Below are 23808 nucleotides of genomic sequence, written 5' to 3'. Positions count from 1 at the left end.
ACTATGTCCCAGGCTCTGTGTCAAGTGCTGTGTGCGAGTCAGCTTATTTACCCTCTTCAATGACCATGAAATAGGAATAAATATCATTTTGTGATATAGAAACTGAGGCTTACAGAGGGTTCAGTAATTTGGTCAAGTCACAAAGCTAGTAACTAGCTGAGACCTAAACTAGATTTTAAACATCTCCCACAGTGCCTTGTATACTGCTCCATGAATCTGGAAGCATTACTGTTAGCTGACAGCCATGGGGATAACTTTTGGAGTTTCTGAATTAGAGTTAAAATTATTTTAAATAGAGATACATTTTTTTTTAATTACTCAAAAATTACATTTTTTTTCCCGTGGTGATGTTGCAGATTTGCGTTTCCCAAAGTGTTATGAGAAACCGTGGCGCTAGATATTACCAAGTGGAGGCAGGGGAGGATTAACGATCAAGTAAATTTGGGAAACACTGAGTTAAACAGGCTTCTTTATATAGGGCTTCCAAGAGGATGGCACTCTTTGCCAAGCTTCCCTGACCCTAGAACTCTGTTTCTTTAGATACCTATTGAGGGGTTGGTGTTCCCTCTACTTTGGGGGAAACTCTGTTGCAGATAGTGACTTACTTTCTGTATGAAATTGTCGTGGGATTTGGCTATTTTGAGACTCAATTTCTGCATTTATAAAAGGTAGATAATAGTCCTCCCCCCGCCACCCAAAAGAGTTATTGTGGGGATCAGATTAGATATATGTGAGAAGCACATTAAAATCTGAAAAAAAGCTGAGTGTGGTGGCTCAAGCCTGTAATCCCAGCTAGTCAGGAGGCTGAGGCAGAAAGATCACTTGAGCCCAGGTGTTCAAGGCCAGCTGGGACAACACAGTGAGATCCTCTCTCAAACAAATAATAAAATTAAAAAATTTAAAACAAAAAAATAAAATCCAAACCATCATATACCTAAGGTAAGCCTTGTGTGGTTTTCTGAGAATCTTACTATCTAACGCAGTTTTTTGAGTCTGGAAAAACAGTGGTGGGGGGCCTCCCATAATCTATTATTGATTCCTCTTTCCTAAATTAAGAAAAGCTTCAAGCAGCTTGGGAAATGCAATTTGTGAAACAACAATTAATGTTCAGGAGATCAAACTCTGGCTGGTGCCGGAATGATGACCTGGATTCTGGGGTCTGAGCACACTCACTGCTGGCCAACGGTGCTTCAAGCAGAGAACAAACTCGAATCAGAAGTCTCAGAACAGCTCAGCCTGAGCAGGATTTGGAGACTGCAGCAGTCACACTGGAGACAATGTAGGGGACGAGAGGGAATGAATTCATAAACTTCTCAATTATTATCTTGGCATCTTCTAATGCAAATACCTTGAGCCCATCATTGAAAAGATGCATCCTACTCATAACAACTGGATTAGGATCTAGTCCTCACCAGGCACACACTACCTGCTTTCCAGCAGGGGTAGGGGGATGCCTGTTGCTAGGAACAGCTCCCAGGACCACATCCACCCTTACTTATGGGCCAAGGTGAAGGCGCCAAGGAGCATGCGAGACAGCGCTCACAGGCTCCATCACTATCCAGCTTTAGTGAGACAGAGAAAGAGACAAGACTCCCAAAGCTTCCCCTATTACAGACAAAACGAGAAAATTCAAGGTCTGTTTTATTTCAAAACACTCTGTCTTTACAGATAGAATTAGCTCACTTTAACTGTATGTATTATTCATATTTTTTTCCTGTAGGAACGATCTGCATTATTTACATGAGCCCCCAAAGTCACTCAGGCTCAGGAATCAGTATCCCAATGATATTATTCATTCTGTATTGTTCTTTTTTTCAATATTGTTCAATTTTTCCCTAACATTTAAGCAGCTGCCATACACCCAAACATTTAAGAAAGCTCTACCTTTCAAAACCCATATGTGGTATGTACATATATGTTTGAACGTGCATATGATATCTCTGGAAGAATCCACAAGAAAATGTTAACAGTGGTTGTCTCTAAAGAGGAAAATGGGGGATTGGCAGTCAGAAATAGGAGGCAGAGTCATTTTTCATGGTATATTTTTAAATTTTAACATGTACATGTGTTAAATTTTAAGACATTTTTTAATTTAAAAAAAAATCTAAAGGCACAAACCGCATATGCTCTTCTGGAGTCATTTGTTAGAGCCACAACTTTTAGTTCTCCTTTAACAAAATGCCTTGATCTCACTGTTTATATGTACTGCCTGGATGAACTCCACCCAGAAAGGACCTCTGGAAAGAATGCTGAATATCAAAAAAGTTCATTTCCCTAAAAAAAACTCTCTCATAGAAAACCCAGCCAATACTAACTGCCAATCCCCAACACCTTCCTTTGATGAGGGCAGGGCAGAATGATCCAAACACCAACTTTAAAAATCTTGGTTTCTTTTGCACATGCAACTCTCTTTTTGTATCAGTATGGACTTTCCAGAAGGCCTTAGGAGTTAGGAGCAAGCTCCATTGTGCTAAGCAGGGTGCAGACACACTCTGGTGAGGGAGGACCACTAGTAGCCCCACAGATCAAATCTAGTTTAGAGATACTAAAATAACCACATGACAAACTGCAACAATGCATGTGCTCTGATCCACTGGTGGAACAAATCTGCTTCATTTCCAGGGCTGAATTCAGGGATGTGATTACCTTTTGTGAGCCAATATTCAATAATTCCCCACAGCCTCCAGTGGGGTCCAACTAACTGCTCCACCTCATTCCCTTCTCTGCAGCCAAGTCAAACTGAACTAACTTGGTATTTCTCAAAGATTTTCCAAAACCTTTGCGTGAGCTGATCCCTCTGCCCGGGATGCTCTCCTATGGTCAGCCTCTTCCTGCCTCTGCAATTTCTTTCCCGAAGCCCACATCTAAGCAGCCCCATTCCCCTGATAACCAACTGTCATGTCCCCTTGTTTTCATTTTCTGTAGATATGTTTACATTTACTACTATATAATATTTCCTCCCTCCCTGCCTGGCTTTCTTCCTTCCTTGAGACAGGGTGTTGCTCTGTCACCCAGGCTGGAGTGCAGTGGCATGATCATAGCTCGCTGTAAACTTGAACTTGTGGGCTCATATGATCCTCCCGCTTCAGCCTCTCAAAGTGATAGGATCACAGACATGAGCCACTGTGCTCAGCATATTTTCTTAATGTTACCTATTTCCCCTTTCTGTCCATCTCATTTCGCCCAGGATATAAGCTCTTGAGAGGGCAGGGCGCTTGTCATCTTGTGGCCTGCTGTCATTTCCAGAGCCTACACAGCCCCTGTAGTAGGTGTTTAGTGAAGAGTAGTTCAGAGAGAGACATACAAATTATTCAGACAGTTTACAACATCCTATGTTTCTGGAGGCAGGTGGCCAGTCTTTAATAGCATTTTCTTCTGGGTTGAAAAAGAAATCCAGGGCGGCACAAAATTTTAACAGTTAAATGTGAGAAAAGAGACCAGTGAAGAAGCAGCCCTCTCCAAGGAAAGCCCGTGTGTTGGTTATGCATTTCTGGAGATTTGGGGAGCAGCAGGAGGAGGGAGACCACGCTGCCCATGCACAATGAACCTCCCTGGGCCCCAAGGAATTCATGAAATTCAAGAAATCTGCGGGATTCCTTCCAGCTCTTGGAGGCTGTGATCTAGATCCGGGTTCCCACATAGAGGACCTCGCGCCACTGCAGAGCTGCAGGATTATTTGAGGTGGCACGCGATGACCATTTTACGGCTTCTAAATAGTCCTACATGTGTTTGAATAGGTATTAGAAAATATAACTAGCACATCAAACCTGGGATTTCGTGGTGACTGTCACTTGAGATGAGGCTGGAATAGCCAAGAGAAAGATGCTAGGGAAATAGAAATATCACAAAATCAGAAAGACCAAAGGTCAAGCCCAAGGCGCACGGAAAGGGGTTCCTCTGCTCCGCTGCCTCCTTCAGCGCGTCCAGAGGGATGCTGGAGACCCAGGACGGGCTCAGTCAACACTTGAAAATGCTGAGCCAATCCCACTTGAGAAAAGATAAAGAAAAGAAAAAGACTAGGAAATGGAGAACATGTGTGGATTAAAAGCAGCTTATCTCTGAGGGAGCCTTTCCCTGAAGAATTGGTATTTTCAGACCCATTTATCTTACATTTTGGATTTTTTTTTTTTGTCTCCAACAACTTTCAAACCACAAAATATACAATGACCAGTTTCCCCAGGATTCAAGCAACCTATTTTCTGTAAAATGTAGGGATGCGTAAACAGTGGAGCTGTGAGCACTAATGCTTTAACCCCTTAATTCCCAAACTACCTGTTTTTAACTTCCCTGCCCTCTGCCTGCGACATTATCATCAGCAACTTAAAAAGCCAAAGCTTCTCCTCCTTGGCTCTTTAGGGACAGAAATTTACTCTGCAGTGTCAGGAAGGGCCATACACATCCTCACTGACTGGCCCTCTGCAAGGTGGGAGGTCAGGGTCAAGGACAGGTCTGCCTGCCCAGAGGAGGGAAAAAAGCTTCTGCTGAAACGGGAACTACAGAGAGCTTTAAAAGGGGAGGGAGAGAAACTAACAGAGAGATGAATAAAGCTAGCATTCGATGCGGAAGACAACTGAATGACCTACTGCTTTAGTGTCCTACTTCCATGTCAGCGACTGAATTTTTCTTTTGTGTACTCAAACCAAAACAAAGCTATTATTAAGGTTGTGTCAAGATCTTCAAACAGGTGAGGCTGAAAAACACATTTTTATGTTTACGTGAAAGAAAAAAGGAGGGGGTGGGAGGGATGACGAGGTGGAACATAAGAGGATTTTTAGGGCACTAAAACTATTCTATATGATACCATAATGGCACAGATATGTCACTATACGTTTGTCCAAATCCATAAAATGTACAACACTAAGATGAACCTTCTGTAAAGTATGGACCTTGAGGGATAACGGTGTGTCAGTGTTTCAGCAATTGCAACAAATGTACCACGCTGTTTCTAGATGTCAATCTTGTGGTAAATTGTGCCATTTTGGGAGCAGGAGATTTATGGGAACTCTACATAATTTTTGCTCAATTTTGCTGTGAACCTAAAACTGCTCTGACAAATGTTATTAAGGAAAAATAAATGAGAGAAAAAAATATAATTGTTGCAAACCCAGTAATTTTTTTCCAGAAAAAGCCAGCAAATAGCAGCCTAGCTCTTCCCTGATGAGCATCTAGTCTACTCAGGCCCAACTCAGCCTGAAATCTAGAAACTCTCTCTGCATACAGGCACTGCACTTAAAATCAATTAAAGTAATGCTAACAAGAGCCCATTTTAATCCCCAAAACACCAGACCCAGCATGTTGCACAGAATGGAACTCATTGGTTCTCTCTGTGGTCTGAGAAATATTTCTAGACAGTGTTCCTATTTTGTTAGCTTTTCTTTCAATACTGTAGGCCCCTACCTTGAACTTGATCCTCAGCTTTTGTCTCCTGTTCAAAGTAAAAAGGATGCTGGAGTTCATCTGGTTGAATGAGGAACAACCTTTAATGGGGAGGCAGGATCCTTTCTGTGGGAGTACAGTGGGCCCCATGTGTGGGAGGGCGGTCCCAGGATGGTGGGGGGAAGGTGAGACCACAGTGCCAGCTGAACGTGGATCAATCTTTTCCTTCTGAGTCTAAAGTCTATAAAAAGTTAATAAAACAATCTAAAGCCAATCACACCACCTGGCCTCAGGATCCTGCCATGCCTACACCCTGCCATCTCTCTTGCTCTTTCTAAACAGGTTCAGGTCCTCTCTCTTCTTAAAAACGTATGGGATCCACCTATCATCACCTCTAGAGCCCTGCCTTCCTCCAGCTGCTGCTCTGCTGCCTGCCTCCTTGACAGTCAAACTGGAGCCATGTTTCTGTTCCTCCTTCTTCACCTCTCAGGCTCCCTCGATTCTCGCCAATATGGCTTCTGCCCCATGCCCCACAAAACTGTTCTTGCAGAGATGACTAATGGCCTCCCTATAAAGAAGCTGCAGGACACACACCCAGGCCTCATCTCACTTGAAATCTGAGCTGCATTGAACAAAATGGACCACTCCCTTTGCCCCTGAAACTAAGGCCCACAGTTCCCCTCCTCCTCTCTGGCCACTTGTTGTGGTTCTATGCCGGCAACACCTTTTTTGCTTTGCCTCCATAGATTCCAGTTTCTTGAGGCCCTCTTCTCTTCTGTCACTGTAATTTCTTCCTAAGCAAAACAATCTGCCCCAATAGCTTCAATTATCATCTGTAAACTGATGAAATTCCAAATTTAGTCCTCCAGCCCACACCTTTGCCAAACCTGTACATTTACCTGCTTATCCAACATTTCCACCTAGTCACACCATAAGCCCCTCAAGCCCAATGCTTCTAAAGCAGACCCATCACAGCCTCTTGTACTCCCCTGCAGTGGCCTCTGTTTTCACACACAGCACCAGCATGTCAATATCCACTTCTGTTCACCCACTACCGCCATCCTAGTCCTCAGACACAATGACCTCTCCCCTTGCTCTGATCCCTCTGCAATCCATGATCTGCATCTCCCCCTCCACTCAAAACCCTTCCATGACTGCCCTGCCTATAAGATGAGGCTTGAAACCTTTAAATGGCCTTGGCACTTGCACCTTAGGGCCCTTGCTGAACTCTTCAGCTTTCTCTCCCACCACTTCCCTATCCTCTCTAGGCTACAAGCCGATGAACTTTCTTTTCTGGAATATTCTGGAATGTTCCATGTTCTTTCCTGTATCGGGGCCTTAGCTCATGTAAATTTCTGTCTACCACATCTCTTAGTCCAAAATCCTTCTCTCTGTTGCTCTCTCTGCACCCCCAGAAGTTAAAACAGAGTAAATCCCAAAGGAAAAGAAGAACCAAGAGAAACTAACCAGTTGAAGAAAAGTGCCAAGAAAGAAAAACAGGTAAGTTAATCTCCTTTTATTAACTGTACTTTGTCCTCTCAGACCACATTCTTTACATTTAAAATAAAATGTAACCCAAGGAGGTTGTGCCTAACAGAATACAAATTTCCAAATGATATTAAATAACTTTGAGAATACTGATTTTAATTTCTGCAGTTGTGAATGATCAAAAGGACAAATGGGATCCATGACCAAATCCCATAAAAGTAAAAAGTAAAACAGGATTAGTGACAGTAGTCACTGATATTTCCTAATAGAGCATGTGCTATGTCCTAATAGTAACAGAATTAAACTCAGAAAGTGAGAAGAGGTGCTAAACATAAACAATGTCAACAAAACCCTAAGGTGGACAGCTAGACCTATAGACAAGGATCCCGGCCTGTCTCTGGCCCTTCTCTTCTGTAGAAAGGGTGCTTACTTACGAATCAGAGTCTCCCAAGGGAATGGAAATGGAAGACTAGACAGATTCATGCCCTGGGTTGATATTTATTCCCTTAGTATTTCAAAGCAGTATGTCTAGAGTTCTTTTTACTCTTTTCTCTACACCCAAATTTTAACATGGACCCCCTCAAGTTGGAGTTCTTTCCCTAGGAACTTCTCAATTTTGCCTCGTCAACCCTACAGTTTGAGTAAATATATATTGGGTGATTCTGAACCTCTATAATACAATTTATCTTTGTTGTATTTCCGAGGAGTTAGAGGTTGAGCCAGGGAAAGACAGAAGAGATATGAGGGTTATAGGGAAAGGAAAAAAGGAAAGAAAAGATGAGTAGGCTTGAGGCAGAGAGGAAAAGGACATTCATATAGACCCGAAACACAGAAGACGCTGAAAGTCTAGATTTGGTGACTTTGGGGCAAGTCCATCTCAGTCCTATCCCTCCCTCATCCACAGAAGGCACAACCTACCCAAACGGACCCACACCTCACTAGGACAGCAGTATTACCATCACAACCACAGTTAATTTGGCTGGTGATTTATTTTGGGTATATGTGATTCCTACTATGTGCTAAGAAATCAACAAAGGAGAACAAATTAAAATTGGAACATACGTGGTAGAGCACTTGACTTAACCTTCACACTGTCTTAATCGTCTGACTGCAGAGAACAGCACAGTGCCAGGCACACAGTAGGTGTGTAACAACTATTTAAGGGATGATGTGGGTTTTTTTCTTTATGTGCTATTGGAAGAGCTTTTTATTTCTAACCTTCACAGCTAAGGAATTTGTTTTCATCTTTTCAAATAAGGGTAAAATACTTAGATCCTTTCTGTTCAAGGCAAAGAGGGCAAAGATTATCAAGTAACCTTAAAATGTTACTATATTTTTATTCATTTCTACAAGTACTTTCAGTACTTAGTACATGCCAACCACTGTGGCAGGCATGGGGAATAGGGCAGTGAGCAACACGGGCCATATCCCTGCCTTTGAGGAATAGACTTTATTTATTTAAAGAGTAGAAGGAATAAAAATCATGAAAATATTAATTCTCACTCTTAAAAATATATAACCATTTTTTTTTGAAGAACCACTCTGATTACGGCAAATAAAAAATGAAACAGGGAGGCTGGGTGTGGTGGCTCACACCTGTAATCCCAGCACTTGGGATGCTGAAGCAGGAGGATCCCTTGAGCCCAGTAGTTTGAGACCAGCCTGGGTAACATAGGGAGACCGTGTCACTATTAAAGAAAAATAAATAAAATAAAGTAACCCAAAATCAATTAGAAAATGTCAACCACAGGTTGAAATACTTTAAGTCAAATACATACACATTTCATTAAGTCAAATATTATAAAAAAGAAGTATATGTGTATATACCCTTAAAACATACAAATCCTAACCAAAAATGACAACATCGTAAGGTATACCAAAGTATGTTTAACTTTAAAAAGCCTGACCCAGTATCAAAATTCATATCAAGGACAAATGGGAGCTATAAAAACAGAATTTCCCTCAGTGTACTTAAACGTTGATCTAATTTAGAAGCATTTGATTTGCAAACATTTTTTGCCAGGATAGAATCATAGGTTCTTAGGGTGGAAAGAGATTCTAAATGTCACCTGACCAGGTATTCCTGGATCCTAGTTGCCCTATTCAGAAGGGCTCTTCCTAAATTTGTTTGGTGAGGTCACCTCATTGACACCAAGTGGGAGGATCAGGATACAGTTTAGCTGTGAACAGCGGCCTCCTGAGCTGATCTCATTCTCCAAAGCTAATCCCATGATTCTTTAGTATCACAAATATGGATGAAGCATTTCACAAACAAGTGCTTACCTTTGTTAAGTTTCTTTTGATTCCATCAATAATACCTTAGCTGCTTTCTTTTATAAGAATGGGGGAGAAAGGCCTGATTTCTTGACAGACCTATCTGGAGAGTGGTAGTTGGAAGGAAAGTGTGTATCCCAGAGAACAAAGATCTCAACCCTTGAGCAAGTCATTCAGATTTTGAGTGGTATGCCGGGATGAGTATGGGCTGAATAAGGCAGGATGTAATCACACCATAAAGGCTACACATAATCTAACAAGTGAGGAGAGGCGGCTTTGTCAAGAAGGAAAGAGATTCCGAGTTTATGAGTCAGGGGCTTAAGAGATCTTCCTGCTTCCAGGGTAGCTGGGAGTACAGACATGCACTCCCACACCCAGCTAATTTTTAAATTTTTGTAGAGATGGGGTCTCATTATGTTGCCCAGGCTGGTCTCAAACTCGTGGCTTCAAGCGATCCTCTAGCCTCAGCTTCCCAATGTGCCGGGGTTACAGGTGTGAGTCACGGCTCCCTGCTGATCACTTCCTGCCTCTAGGCCAGAATCTGCTACTCCCCTTCTCTGGGCCTCCATCTCCTCACCTGTGATGTCTACCCTACCTAACAACAGGTTGAGGTGGTCAGAGAAGTCTGGCTCTGGGTTTATGCTGTGCCTTATTGTGATTATGTTGGCATGAGTGGTCAGTGTGGCCTGCTTCTGTGGGGGTGGGACCCAACTGATGGGGAAAAAGACGACACATTAAGAGAAGGAATCCTGGGGACTACAGTAGCTGCTCAGTTACTTCCATCTATATCAATCATGGTTTTATTAGTTTTCCTGTCTTTCCCACTTGACTGTCAAGTCCATGGGAAACAAGACCTTCACTGCCTTGTTCTTTATTGCGTCCTCAGTGATCAGCGAAGTTGGTGCTCAATAAATGTTTGTTAAATGAATAGAAGTGAAAGACCTGGGATCCAGTCCTAGGTTTGCCATTGACTACCTCCTTCCTGGGGCAGGTCACTTAACCTCTGTAGCCTACAAGATTGCTGTGAGGATCATATGGAATAGAGGACCCTGAGTAGTTACATAACATGTGATACACAGATGTTAGTTATTGGGTTGATTGTGGGAACAAATTCTTCAGGAATGAGAATATGTAGTAGCCCTCTTACCAAGCAATGCATTGAAGGCTAATAATCTAACTGTGATTCACACTTTATAATGCAGATAATGTTTGCTGACTTTATTTCTAAACAAGCTAGTATAAACTAAATTACAACTACAATGTGAATTATTTGATGGTTTTTGTCAACTGAGCAAGTATTTTATTTCAGTCAAGTAGGAAAACGGGACTAAGAGAATGACTTAATTTGTTTCAAATGAGCACTTTATTATAAAGAGTGCTACTGTTCTATGTCATACATTGCCAGAAAGTTTCATATTCTTTATTGTATTTGGATGAGATCTTTTCTAGCTAAGTGGCCATAAGAATTTTTTTTCTTTGTTTCCTCTGCAGCGCAGGCTGTAGTGCAGTGGCACGATCTTGGCTCACTGCAACCTCCACCTCCTAGGCTCAAGCAATCCTCCCACCGCAGCCTCTGAGTAGCTGGGACTACAGGCATGTGCCACCATGCTGGGCTAATGTTCGTATTTTTTGTAGAGATGGGGTTTCACCATATTGCCCAGGCTGGTTTCGAACTCTTTGAGATCAAGTGATCTGCCTGCCTCAGCCTCCCAAGGTGCTGGGATTACAGGTATGAGCCACCACTCCTGGCCTGTGAGAATATTTTTAAAGCTATTATTAAAAAAAAAAAAAAAGCCATGGAATTTGCGATTTATCATCTGGTCGTATGTGTTAGATTTTAATAATAAAAGTATAAGAGGTTCTAGTTCCATATTCTAGATGACTAAGATATTTCTTTATTGAAACACAGTTGGAATACGGTTTACTGGTATCGTAACATTCTAATGAAAATTATAAATAAAAAGTGACTGATCTCCATAAGTACACTGCTTATAATTAGGAAAAATCAATTTGTATATTTTTTTTTTACGAGATGGATAATCTTACTGAAACCTGAAGATTTATATTGCCCACACTTGTAATTCATTTCAATTTTTTTATTTACAGTCTACTTAAAAATATACATAGAAAATAAAATCTACTTAGAGTTTGTTCAAAATTAATCCTTTAAATATTTTACATAAAGTATATTTAAATTTTTCTCTCTGTGGCATAAAGGAGAGAATAAAAGTTTGTGTTTCATTTTATTTTTATATTTTAATGAGTCACATAATACCTGTACCTATAATAGCCATCTTTCTCTAAACTTTAGTTTTTATTATTAGTCTCTTGATTATCATTATTTTATCCTTGCCAAAGATGTGAGTTCTCCAACTGGTTTCTTTGCACATCTCCACACTTCTGCCTGTGTTTATAAATATTTTGTAATTTTTTTCGACCCTTTGTCTTATCTTTCAAAAAGAATACTGAAGATCATCTGTAAATTGTATATAATCTCTCTCATTTTCCTCTAACCTGTCAATAATCTCTAACCAATAGAATATATATGTATATTTTATACATATGTATTTTAAAGCTATCATTTATTCAGCACTTACTGTGGGCTTTTAATATAAGTGTATTTGTATCATCCCTATTAAGAAATGTAGTAAACTGCCTAAGACCATTCAGGTCAATGATTCATGTAACTTTAACTTGGTCTATCCCTTGGTAATTCTACCAGAACCCACAAAGAATATGAGTTTTGCTCCAAACTGATGTACCTCTTCCTTTATGACCAGAGGTTCCTTAACCACTTACTTCTCCTATACTTTTTTCTACTGTCTTTTCCTCATTTTCCTTTTTGCTCTCATATCACCAAAGTGTTCTTTATCTCTTGTGTTATCTGTCATCACCAGCAAAAGACCTACATGTCTGTGATTTTCACTTCTGAAGGATGTTCTTGTAATAAATCAGGTGACTCCAAGACAGCAGCATCTTTTCACTCACCTGTTCTGGCTGGGCAAGAGCTCCCTGCCAAGGGCATCACAGAGGGAAAAGCCTGGGGTTGGGGGGGGGCTGTCATCCTGTGCCAAGAGGTAAACCCTTCCCCCATAAAGTACCTTGATTACTAAACATTTTCTATTTGTCAGGCACTTTAGTCATTTTTATTGGTTCTTTTTACTAGTTATAACTACATCAGAACTGCATTCCTTTTCTCTTTTAATTAAGTGCTCTGAATGAAGTGGCAAAGACTGAGGGCCTTGGGGAGCAAGTCTTCAACTGCCAAACAGTCAGTGAACAGATACAGAACCACAGAAACAGAGGACTGGTCCCAGCGAGCGTCAGACCCCCAGCAAGGAGTCAGTCTGCACTGACCCACGAAGAAATGGCTCCAGGGGGCTTGACTTCGTATTTTAAAAAAAGTCCCCAAGTCAACCTAAGACTGTAGCTTTCAGCCACTGATGTCTCAGGCATATACTGACATTTGGAAGACCAGGCTGTTCATTTCACCCGACCCATCATGTTCCCCTTTCTTCTCCTGAGGCTCCAAAAACACAAAATCACACTAAGATTCATTCCATTTTCAAAAGACACATCCATCAATATACTTGTGTTTTGGTGTCCTTTTTCTCCTCTCTTTAATACCTAACTATACCATGTTTATAACTTTATCTATAAGGTACAGCTTTAAAAGTACCACTGTAGAAGTGGCCTGGAGCTGGAAGTAGAACTTTAACTTTGCTTCTTGGTAGGTAGATGAATGTGACGGTCAGTTTTCCTCATCTGTAGAATGGGTATGATGAAAGTTCCTATCTTTCCCCTTCAGCTTGCTAATATTCTGTGCATAGATTCACAGGACTTATCACACAGTCAGGGTTTATTCATTTGGTTACTTATTTGCCTCCCCCACGAGACTGAGTGATTCCTCCAAAAAAAAAAAAAAAAAAATTTTTTTTCTGTGTCCCCTCAGTCTGTCTAGCCCAGTACCTGACACTAGGAACTAACTGCTCTACTAAGCCCTTGGAATGAAATCACATACAGGAAAGCCCTTTGCCAACTGTGAAGCACTATCTACAAGTACCTTAGTGATTACTCATAGTGTGGTCCCACAGACCTGAGAGGTGAATGAAATCACGCTGGACTCCAAAGCCATACATTTAGTGAATGTGAGTTGTAATTAACATGTGAACTTTGACAGGGTACCAGTTCTGGATTTTGTGGGATTATCGTACATAAGCTCAATCTTAAAATATGTGGCTTCACAACATGGTGAACATTTAGAGTGGCTCATATGTGGTGGAATGTGGCAGCTTACTTGGAGTGGGGACACCTAAAACACAAGTATACTAAGGCTTACTGGAGAAGCCTGCAACGTTACAGCAAAGAAAAGGCTTAAATTTTTTGACAAGGTAGTATTTTATTTTTTCCTGGGTTTCCACATTCCCCATACATGCACTTCAGGTTTAACTGTTTAGTCTTTCGTTTGGTTAGGCCACTTTTGGTCCCATTTCTGAGATACTAATACACATCCCTTGCTCTCCAGGGCTGACCTGGGAACACTCATTAAATGAGATAAGACTGGATCTCCAGCCAGTCCTTTGAACTTGCCCTAGGTATTCCACTGTAGTTTCTCCAATGTCTTCTCTTAAATATTTCTAAGTTATTCTTCACCTCCAAGTTCCTACCTTGCACACAGTAAGTGCTCAATAAATGCTTTCAGAAATGAATCTGCTTTTCAGAGTTTTTCTGAATAGCATTCTCCTTCACCTTGCCTTTCTCTCCTTAGATCTTGGCTCACGTCCGAAGAGGCGGTTCTAAAAACCCTTCAAGGGATGACATGGGATTCTATGACTCCACGATCCTTTCATAAATTAAAAACAAAAAACAAAAAACCACGAGACACATTCCTGGAACTTTACCACCCCCACCACCTCCATAAAGTGATTCTGAAAAAAATAGTAAAATCCAGCATTGTGAACACCCTACCATTAATTATAAAAGACGAACATGTGAAAGAACTCTGGCGTGAGTGGAAAAGAAGCTAGCATAATCAGCTTTCTAATGTTCTTGTTATACTTTTATTTAGATCTGTGTGTTTCTACAGCAACATGTTTCTAAACTGCTACCTCAATCCACTGAAAAATAAACATTCAGCAAGTCTCTTTTTTTTCTGGAGTAAAAAAACAACAACAATATTTGTTCAAGATGTAAGAAAATATCTAAAATCTATTTAGATATAGTTTTGTCAGAAAGAATATCACAAAATAGAAGCCAATATTCCATATAAACTGGCTTAATACAATACGCTATTCTATAAAACCCAAAAACCTATTCCATAAGGACTATCCTGGCTGAATACTGTAAGTATTTGGAGGGCAGACTAAATCAGAGGTAATAAATCCCTGCACTGTCACACTAAAAACAAGTCACAAAAGATCATTAACTGGTCAGCAATAATGTATCAAAACACCAACCATTTATCTTAATTCTGTAGTCTATTTCAACCATATATTAGTACACCTCAGCTTTAAGTGGCATTTCTATTGATTTACATAGTATCCAAGACAGAAGTATTAGAAAATTGTAGTGCATTTTTGCATTAGGGAAACGTAAACATCATAACATAGGCTCTAGCCAAATATAGACCCTACTTCTAGAATACTGAAATTAAGAGATTTATGTAGATTATAGCTATAATGACCTTCATAATATTTTAGGAATCCCAGTAAAATGACCACTCCCTTCATCTCAAGCCATTCCAAATAAAATTTAATCTCTTTTGAAAAACTGTTGATTTCATTCTGTTCATTGTTGTCTCATTTCATCTGTGAATGTGCTGTAGCCTGGGCAGCAATTATGCCCATCAGTGGGCTCCCCAAGTCCTAGTGCTAATTTTTTAGCATTAGAAAATTTCCAGTCAGACATGGTGGCTCATGCCTGTAATCCCAGCACTTTGGGAGGGTGAGGCAGGTGGATCACCCGAGGTCAGGAGTTTGAGACCAGCCTGGCCAACATGGTGAAACACCGTCTCTACTAAAAATACAAAAATTAGCCGGGCATGGTGGCACATGTCTGTAATCCCAGCTACTGAGGTGGCTGAGGCAGGAGAATCGCTTGAACCCAGGAGGTGGAGGCTGCAGTGAGCCGAGATCGCAACCACCGCACTCCAGCCGGGGAAACGAGCAAAACTCCGTCTTAAAAAAAGAAAAGAAAAGAAAAGAAAATTTCCATGCCTCTGTAAAGACAAACAGGAAGGGTCTGCAGAACTAAGTTAGAAGAAGGTGTGGAGTTAAATCCCACGTGGGCCACAGAACATGCAAATCTTAAGGAAAAGTAGAGGAGAGAAAACAGGCTTTGAGGTAAAGCATCCACATGGATGGGCTTTTTTAGGTTAACTGTGAGAGGGAAGAGGGCCCAGGTAGGCCAGAGTGCAAGAGCCTGCACTGAGATTTCATATCTCCCAGAAGACCTGCAAAAGTGCTACTGGCCAGAGTCTATGGATGCTCCAAAAGAAGAAACGGCAGAGGGGCCCCCTGCGCAGCACCTGGACAAGCTACTTCCAAGAGCCAAACTGAAGGCTGGGGCTAGGACTTTATGATAAAGATCTGCATTTGTTCAAATGTAAAGCATTCTGCACTAAGATAACAAAATGATAACAAATATTCCTATAGTGCTCATATTTGAAGCACTTTTCAAGCAGTATCTCATTTAACACCCACGCTCCTGTGAGATCAATGTTATCATCATCCCCGTTTGACTGAGGAGGAAACTGAGGCACCCAGAGATCTGGGCAGAGCTGAGATTTGCTCCAGGGGATGTGGCTCTGGAGTCTGTTCTTAACCACTATGTGATATGGTTTCTCAAATGAGGTTGCTCCAAATCCCAGACCCAGCAAAGGCTGGGGGCCCCGCATAGCAAAACGGAAGCATGCCACACACCGGAAATATTCTTTTGTGTGTCTCTGCATACTTATGTCATTGCTTTGTAATGCTGTCTTTTAACAAGTTCTCTCTTCTTCAGTTGTTCCAGAAAGCATCACAGGTAATAATGGGATTTCATGTTCTATCATCTTCTCTTTATTGGATTCTTTTATTTGAACAGTTGATAAGAATTTTGCAATCGACAGGCCATGGGTTTGAAAGAACAGACTGTGGAATCTGACAGGCTGGGTTCAAATCCCAGCATAGTTACTTACCAGTTGTTAGGGCTTAAACAAGTGAATCAACATCTGTGACCCTTAGCTTGCTTCCTCTTTTATGAAATGAAAATAGTAACCATAATTCCTGGAAGGGTTGCATGAGGATTAAATGAGAGAACACATCGGCCAGTGCTCAAGATGTTCAGAGCACATGCACTGTCTAGGAGTCTTTTCAAGCGCAGGGGCTGATTCAGGGGTACAGAGTGGCGGGATTTTTGTATTTCCCACAAGCTCCCAAGTGATGCAGATGTTGCTGGTTGGTGGACCATTTTAAAGCTTTCAGTATGTCTTCATTATTATTAATGTTAATGATTATATTCTACTCCATAGCTACAGAACCAGTTAGAGATTGTGACAGTTTACATCAGAACTCTCCAATGAATGAATCAAGTTTGTCTCTGCAGACTGCAGCACAACGAGATGGGAGCCTCGTGCCTTATGCCCCTACAGTGCTCCCCACATTCACTCCTGTCTGGATCTGGTCTAACAGTCCACTCACTGACCCATAACAGCCAGGAATGTGGAAATAATTCACGTTTCTAAGTTAAGTTCCTTAAAACTGCATGTCAAAAACCATAGCAACTTGAAATATCAGAATTAATCCACAAGCACAAGAAACTTATCCTCAACACTTATTTCTCAGATTATGATAAAAATGAAGGATTTTTTCAAATATCAAGTTTACATATATGTATATATATATATGAAGATATTATCTATGAACATTTTGTCTAAATAGAGGATGAGGCAGAGAAATGTACAAATATGAAATTCGATTTTTAAAATATACATAGTATACTTAACTAGTTTGGTCCCTGGCACACAGTGAAAGGGCCCAAATGGGAACTGGTGCTATAAATAATTGCTTCCTTTTTCTTGTGTTAAGACAGAAAGGATGGGGATTGAATGGGGAGATACTAGGCTGAACTGGGTTAAACCGGACTAGGGACATGAAGTAAAACTAGAAATTCATGATCACAAGCTCCCAAACTAGTCCTGACATTTTAATTTGGCAACTGAATTACTCACAAAGGAAGCAACATCTGTCTCTGTCATCCCTTAGCATTCCTTTCTGACCTCCTCCTCTTGTCGCCTAGAGGCCTAGCACCTAATGCTGTCTTAAATCTGCCAGCCTCTTCGGGCAGCACGTTTTACCCCCCTTCCTCCCAGACTGGATCAAAACCTTCCAGGGTTCACTGACAGTTGGGGGAAAGCAGTACACTTGACCCTTGAATGACAGGGGTTGGACTGTGCGGGTTCACTTATATGTGGGTGTTTTTCATTGAAAGTCACACCAAGTGTGCCTGCCTGTCCTGCTTCCCTTTCTACCTCCTCTATCTCCTCTGCCTCTGCCACCCCTCAAACAGCAAGATCAACCCCTCCTCTTCCCCCACCTCCTACAAAACCTGAAGATGACAAGGAGACCTTTATGATGATCCACTTCCACTCAATGAATAGTAAATATATTTTCTCTATCTTATGATTTTCTTGATAACATTTTCTTTTCTCTAGCTTACTTTATTGTAAGAATACAGATGATACATAAAGCATACAAAATATGTGTTAATCAACTGTTTATGGTATTGGCAAGGCTTCTGGTCAACAGCAAGCTATCACTTAAGTTTTGTGGAAGTCAAAAATTTGTTATAAGCAGCGTTTTGACTGCAGGGGGTTGGCGTCCCTAAGCCCTGAGTTGTTCAATGGTCAACTGTAATTCAGGGTGTGAATGAGTCCAGATACTCCCAGTAAAGGTTTGGATTATGAAGAGGATTTTCAAGTGGCATTGGCTCTATCTTCCGGTGGAGATGGTGCTGCAGGGTTGGAGGTGCAGAATGGGCTGGTGGAGTGGGGATCACTAAGAAGCTTGAGTCCATCCTCAGCCCTCTCCTTCCAGGCCTCTCCAATCCCCTCAGCTATCTGGGGTTACATAAATGAACTCATCACTAGAGGCCTGCACCATCTTCCCGCTGCCCTGCAGCCCACAGGATTAAAAACAACCAAAGCCCCTGCCTGTAGAAAGAGGAGCTGAATCACACACCTCAGGATGGAGAGGGTTTTCAGAGAAAGGAAATTCTCATTGGGGGTGAAAATGTGAAAAGCTAGCCCAAAGCAAACTAGTACATGCAGGAGTTGCCTAAAAGCACATGTGATTAAAAACTCCAAAGAAAACGCAGACACTTTTGACTTATGATACTGTAAGATAGCTCCTACCTCCATTATTTTTGAAAATTCTGTTACCCAAGACTTGGGCAAAATTTATGATATCTACCCCCACCAAATTAAAAAAAACCTGTCTGTCATGAATGAAAGTTTGCTGTCATATGTAAGTGAATCTTTCTTAGGGAGAAAGAAAAGGCTCTGTCAGGTTGCTATACGCTATAAGCTAAAAGATAAGACGTCTGGCTATAAAGAAAGTGTTGAAAGGAATTTAGAGAATCACTGAAAACCCAGAACACGCCTCATTAGGTTCAGCTTCCTGTAGTGCTAGTGTGGGCATAGCAGGGTCTGTCGTCCAGTTTATGGTCACGGGCATTAGATAACACAACCTCATATTCAGGTTTAATCTCAACCCATACCCTTTGCTGTATCTCGAAGGGCTGAAAAGATCATTTATTTCTGGGCCATCTAGAAGCTCATGCTGCCATAAAGACTCAAAACCACTCAGCACCCATCTTCTCTTGAAAGAGAAGAGTAGGCAAAGGAAAAGTTTTCATAAATCTGAAAATCCAAAAGAACTTTATAGGGCCCAAAACTTTAAGAGTTCACCTGTTTCCCCTCTGATGATCATGTAGCAAGCAGAGAATTATTTCAGCTTAAAGGGTATAAGTCCACTAATTGCCCAGCCTCTATGAATCCCTCTTGAGGGCAAGGACTGAATCCTGCTCCTCTTTGCAGCACTTAGCAAGCAGAAAGATGCTCAGTTAACAGTGGATGAACTGAATTCAGCATCTTAGAGCACTAAAAATGTTAATTAAAGAAGTGTGCCTGTGCAATGTTTCAAATCCTAAAGCTACGTTTTCTTTCGTGTTAGTTTATCAAGGTCAATCCATATCCCCTTTTTTTGAACCAATTAATTCATACTACCTTATCCCTTACATAAATTCTCCAAAGAAATCTTTAAAAAGGCAACTTGACTATTGGTACAATGCAATGGATGACAGATAAGTCAAGAGAAGTAAAATCGGTTCTACAAATAAAAGTTCTAACATATGACAGACCTACAGATGACTAGTTTACATGTACGTTCCTAAGACTTCAAAGACACATACTACACAGGAACTCCTGTATCGATTCTGCTTTCAAAATGGCAGTTAAAACACCAAAAGGTGTCTTGAAACTCAAGTTTTATTGGATAACTGAAGTAGGGCTTTAACTGACCTGGACCCACTTGGATGATCATCCAAGTGGTCTCACATATAACTAGTGGTCCTCGGAAAAGAAAGGCTTCTTCCTGCTTGAAAACTACTTAGTAATGACAAGAGGGTGGCCTTTTGGTGACATTTGCTTGGGGAGCCAAATTTTAAAATCAGGGTGATACAAAGATTTAAGTTTTGGATGAATGGGATCCACTTTCTCCCTGGCAGCAAATATTTCTTTTTCTGTTTCATGGGTCAGCTTGAGTAGAGAGTGAACTGACATCAGATATGAGTTTATATCAATTTAAAATAATACTCCTGAATACTGGTTGCAACATTAATATGTGAGTGCATGGAAGAGAATATAAAGGTACAGATTTCTTTCCCAAAATGACTGCTGCGAAACACTGAGTGCATCACCTTTTAACTGTCTTTACTTTGATCTAGTTTAAACAGATAAAGAAGCCAAAATTTTGCCAATGAGACTACTTGCCAGGTAGAAAACGATTAATTTATAGATTCCTGGTACAAAAGCCAAAACAGTAGGCGCTCAGTGACTACTTCCTGAATGAAGAAAGTTACATACTTATGTACAAAACATTTAGTTTCTCCACCAACTTGAACTTTTCATAAAGGAGAGCAAATGTTCTTGCAGTAGAAAAAGGAATGTAGCCACAAACTAATATTAAAAATCAGAAGAATACCCACTCTTTAAAAGGCAGTTAATCTTAATAGCTCCAAATAACCATGGCAAGAAGTCTTGTTACAATTGCTATACTCCTTTCATGTTTATAAAAATTTGATTCCATCTATAAGAAATAAAGAATATCCCTCCCTCGAAGTCTTCAAATTCAAAATAGGACTTTAGCAGTTATTTCAATAATACATAAAACACATGCCTTTCACTATTAAGTAGATACATTAAATATTCCTTCTTCTTGCCCCTACAGCACCTGAGTGGATTCCCTGAGCTGTCAGTCTCTGGCTTCTCCTCAAAGGTAAGTTAATGAACAACTGACTGTGTCAGCCTGCTTGCAGCCTGCTGCAGTTTCCACTCTGCAAACTATAAGGACCAAAGGCCTCCACTGAAGACGATAAAACACAAACAGGGGATGTGCACCAGCCCCCAAAATCTTTCCACTAATAGATGTCCTCTCTACAGAATTCCTTAAAAGTATTTCTGGAAATAATCTAGGTTAGGGTCAAGCAAGTGCAACTAAAGCCACCTTTGTCACAGCTTGCAAATGCTTCACACTTTTGTTTGGCACAGGAGAGAGACATGACTACAAAAACTGTAGTGACAAAACTATGACATTCAGAATCTAAGCTTTATTAGTATTTTTTCCTCTAAGAATGATAAAGAACAAAATTATAAATCTCTATCATCCCTCTAAACTGAAGTACTGTTCTCTGAGGTAGGAAAAATGCTCTATTTTTATGCAAAGAGAATAGTTATAAGGATGGAAGATACAGTGGTAAGCAGTTTAAAATGGACTACATGACCTCCACCTGGGAGCTTGCAAACCATACCAATAACTGGATCATTTTAGATCACAACAGCTATTTGGGGGACAAAGGAACCAGAACTACCCTTTACTTTTAACACAACCATTCAAGAGAATTAAAGAGTGGACCAGTTAAAGCGACCATCACAACCATCACCATAATTCCTCACTCCCCCCCAAAAGCCAGATACTTCACATGAGCAATCACACATTCCATAATCTTTGTTAATCCTTAAATGCATTCACTTTTCAACCAGTCCTATAAATAATATACTTAATAACACCCTCAAGAAGTAAAAAGAGTAAATGCATTTAAAGAAGCAGGCTCTTCATCTTTTGAGAAACTTGCAACATTAGTAGAAAATCGAAACATCAGTGTGTGACCTCTGTTATCAAGATGTCTCTAAGATGGTCAACAGTGGAATTCTGTATGACACCACTTGATAAAGTCCAGTCAGTATTAGGCTAGAGAGCCTATGTTTATGATTAAGTAATAATGACTGAAGCTGGAGCTGCACAGGGCATTTCCTGGGGATTAATGACCAGCCAGAAAAGTTGATGACCCAAAGCAATGCCACAGGCCAGCAACCTCCACTAGGCATTAAGCTCCAGGAAATGCACTGAACCTCAACTCTTACAGTGATTTTAATACACAAAGAAGGAAAAAGTTTGCTCTCAGCTTTCTACTGAGCAATACTTCGACTGCTCAGACTTCATAAGTGAAAAGCTGACTATTAAATACGTGCAAACTGAACAACTTTTTGTAGTGTTTTAACTAACAGGGACTTGGAGCTAAGATCTTGTTTGAGAGCCATAATGATCATATAAGCCACATATGGACACTCAAATCTATATTTAACTTAGGAGTTACCTGACAATAATGCAAGAATAATAAAAGCATCAGTATACATACAGTTTTTTGGAACTGATTTATTTCACTCAGGTAAATAAAAGATAATGACTGAAAGATTGCATTCCTTAGAACAAAACAAAACCAATGAAACGAAACCCTCTTATCTTTTGTGGTTCTTTATGTCACAATTCTATATTACACTGGTGTCAAGAAACCAGCAGACAGATGCCAGTAGACAAACTGTTTCATTGTTATCCCAAGGCCATGCATGCCTTAATAAACTTTCTTAGGCTTTTAACTCTTAATTAATCAGGTGCTATTCTAAACTAGGGCATTTCAAGGGTTTTTACTGTATCAGAAGAATGTGAACATTTATTTTTGCTTTCAAAGAAAAAGCAAACCCTAAATTCTCCTCTCCATTCTTAAAACTCACTAACACAACCTGTCAGAAATGGACTACACACCTGAAGTACAGAAGACACATAGCCTACAGGTCTTGTGTATTTTAGAGAACTTTGGTGTTTATATTACCACTCACAGCCCCTTTCTCAGTTGGCCTTGAGGCTTGCCCATTAGCTGGTAAACGTTTGAAAGGGTCAGTTTGTCCAGAACTGGAATTTCCACTTTGGAAAAAGCACAGAGGTACCTGACATATATATGTTCCTGGAGGGCCTGCACTATACCTTCAGACTTGCAAAATTCCTACTTCTGCTTGATGGCAGGCAGGTCAAAGTTGTAAAACCTCCAGTGGCTACTCCTGCCTGCAGAATAGAACACAGTGTCCAAAGACCCCTGGTTTCTGACTCCTAGAGAGTGTCCAAAACATGAATATAACTTTAATAATACTCACGAAAATACTACCTTGGGGAAAATAAGGAAAGAAGAATCTAACACTAGAGGCCCCAATCTCGACCCATAATTTGGCACTGCTTAGACTTAAATCATGTTAGGGTGGAAATAGTTTCCTCCTCTTTGATGAGGACAGTGAAGCCAAGGAGAAGTGAAGTGATTTGTCCATGCTGACTCAGCTGCTGGGACAGCACTCTTCCTCTAATTATCTACTTCATAGGTATTATCTGCCCCCTAGATGGTGCGCTCCGTGGGGCTAGGGGGAGACAGCAATGTTTCAGTGCCCACAGTGCTGGGCACCACAGGCCCATACTCCAATTTGTAGCCTGACTGGAATTGCAGATAACACGTTCCCACTTTAGTTTATGGAAATTGCACCCCACACTGCCAGTTTACATTCAACTACATGTTACAGTATAAACTGGCACTCAACTGCCTGGCTCTCCACTCTCCACCCCTTTTCTTGAAAACAAAAAAAAAAAGCTACAGGAAGTGGGATTGGCAAGTTTTCTTTTCAATAATTTATAACTGTTTTTCTACCTTCTAAAATCATGGCGAATACGTAATAGAGTCTTTTTAAGGGTTACTTGATTCAAATATGTCTTAAGTAACCGCTTCCTTTACATTTACAGCGTTCTCGCAGTCTTTGCCTTATAAAACTCATGCATTCAACGAAGAGCGGCTGCAAGAGTGAGCTAATCCTTTTGTTCTGCGAACTTTGAAGTTTTTCGCCTTACTGCACAGCAGTGATTTGTTAGGTAGCATGCCCTCTCTCACATCTTTTAAGGTTAGGTGTAAAGTTTCCCAAAAAGCACCAAGAGAGTTAACTTCTAAGGGTGAAACGAAATCCGATTCAGTACATTACCTACTTTTTAAAACTTCCCCCCTACCCAGAGCTGCATTAGCACAAAAGTTAGTCCCGAAGTG

General features: G+C 40.7%; 1 protein-coding gene across 3 annotated transcripts in view; it reads right to left on the bottom strand.

The window, feature by feature from the left end:
- KCTD1 (potassium channel tetramerization domain containing 1) overlaps nt 1–23808 on the bottom strand; it is a 203912-nt gene that overhangs the window by 67880 nt on the left and 112224 nt on the right. The gene's annotated exons all lie outside the window — the stretch shown is intronic.

The sequence above is a fragment of the Nomascus leucogenys genome, chromosome 4, assembly GCF_006542625.1.
Source record: "Nomascus leucogenys isolate Asia chromosome 4, Asia_NLE_v1, whole genome shotgun sequence".
NCBI classification, from domain to species: Eukaryota; Metazoa; Chordata; class Mammalia; order Primates; family Hylobatidae; genus Nomascus; species Nomascus leucogenys.
This window is presented reverse-complemented; position numbering and strand designations above follow the sequence as displayed.